Genomic DNA, 2008 nt, shown 5'->3' on the forward strand with positions numbered 1-2008 from the left:
AGTGTTTAACAGAATTTGAAATGGAACTTGTGTATGAGATAAATCTGTAAAAAGAGCAAAGAGAAAATTTTGCATATGGTTAAGATCATGTAAAATAGAATAAAATTAGGAAAACACAGGACATGAGACAGTAGCATGCCTATATTATTTGGAGTAGATGATTTATGTACAAGAATATTTGGAGATAAAATTGAATAAGTAGCTTGGGACCAAGCTGTAAAGATTCTTGAATATCAGGTTAAGAAGCACTATTTTTTACTATGGTCGATGGAAAACGTGATGTTTAAAAGATTAATTTTGTTTATTTATTTTTTAAAATAATTTCAACTTTTACTTCAGATTCAGAGGGTACATGTGCAGGTTTGTTACCTGGGTAGACTCTGTAATGCTGAGGTTTAGGGGCATGATTAATGCCATTACCTGGGTGCTGAGTATAGTACCCTAAAGTCAGAATTTCAGCCCTTGTTTCCCTCCTGACATTCCCCCTCTAGTAGTTCTTACTGTCTATTGTTGCCATTTTTATGATCACGAGTACCTATCGTTGAGCTCTCACCTATAAGTGAGAACATGCAGTATTTGTTTCTCTGTTTCTGCATTAGTTCACTTAGGATAATGGCCTGCAGCTACATCCATGTTGCTGCAAAGGACACAATAAAGCTGCGTAGTATCCCATGGTGTATACACCGCATTTTCTTTATCCAGTCCACTGTTGACAGGCACCTAGACTGATTCCATATCTTTACTATTGTGAATAGTGCTGTAATAAACTTGCAAGTGTATGTGTCTTTTTGGTAGAGTTGTTTACTTTCTTCTGGATATATACCCAGTAATCGGATTCCTGGGTCAAATGGTAGTTCTGTTTTAAGTTCTTTGAGAAATCTCCAAATTGCTTCTCCCAGTGGCTGAACTAATTTACATTCCCACTAACAGTGTGTAAGCATTTCATTTTCTCCACAGCCTTGTCAGCATCTGTTGGTTTTTGATTTTTTAATAATAGCCATTATGACTGGTGTAAGATGGTATCTCATTGCAGTTTTGATTTTCATTTCTCTAAAGATTAGTAACGTTGAGCTTTTTTATTTTCATGTTTCTTGGGCACTTGCATGTCTTCTTTTGAGAAGTGTCTTCATTTCCTTTGCCCGTTTATTATTATTATTTTTTTACATTTAATTTAAAGTTCCAAGGTACATATGAAGAATGTGCAGGTTTGTTACGTAGGTAAACAAATAATGGTGGTCTGCTGCACCTATCAACCCATCTCCTAGGTATTAAGCTCAGCATACATTAGGTATTTTTCCTCATGCTCTCCCCTGTCCCACTGTCCCACTGTGTGTGTTGTTCTCACCCTGTGTACATGTGTTCTCATTGTTCAGCTCCCACTTATAAGTGAGAACATGTGGTATCTGGTTTTCTGTTCCTGTGTTAGTTTGCCCAGGATAATGGCTTCCAGCTTCGTCCATGTCCCTGCAAAGGTCAGGAACTCATTCCTTTTTATGGCTGCATACTATTCCATGGTGTATATGTACCACATTTTTCTTTATCCAGTCTATTATTGATGGGTATTTCGGTTGATTTCATGTCTTTGCTATTGTGAATAGTGGCGCAATTAAGATACACATGCATGTATCTTCATAAAAGAATGATTTATATTCTTTTGAGTATTTACCAAGTAAAGGGATTGCTGGGTCAAATGGTATTTCTGGTTCTAAATCTTTGTGGAATCTCCACACTGTCTTCCACATGGTTGAACTAATTTACATTCCCATTAACAGTATAAAAGCATCCCTATTTCTCAGCAACCTTGCCAGCATCTATTGTTTCTTGGCTTTTTAATAATTGCCATTCTGACTGGCATGAGATGGCACTTCACTGTGGTTTTGATATGCATTTCTCTAATGATCAGTGATGTTGAGTTTTCTTTTCATATGCTTGTTGGCCATATGTATGTCTTCTCTTGCAAAGTGCCTATTCCTGTTCTTTCCCCAATTTTTAATGGAGTTTTTTTTTT

The sequence above is a fragment of the Mandrillus leucophaeus genome, unplaced genomic scaffold (assembly GCF_000951045.1).
Source record: "Mandrillus leucophaeus isolate KB7577 unplaced genomic scaffold, Mleu.le_1.0 Scaffold821, whole genome shotgun sequence".
NCBI classification, from domain to species: domain Eukaryota; kingdom Metazoa; phylum Chordata; class Mammalia; order Primates; family Cercopithecidae; genus Mandrillus; species Mandrillus leucophaeus.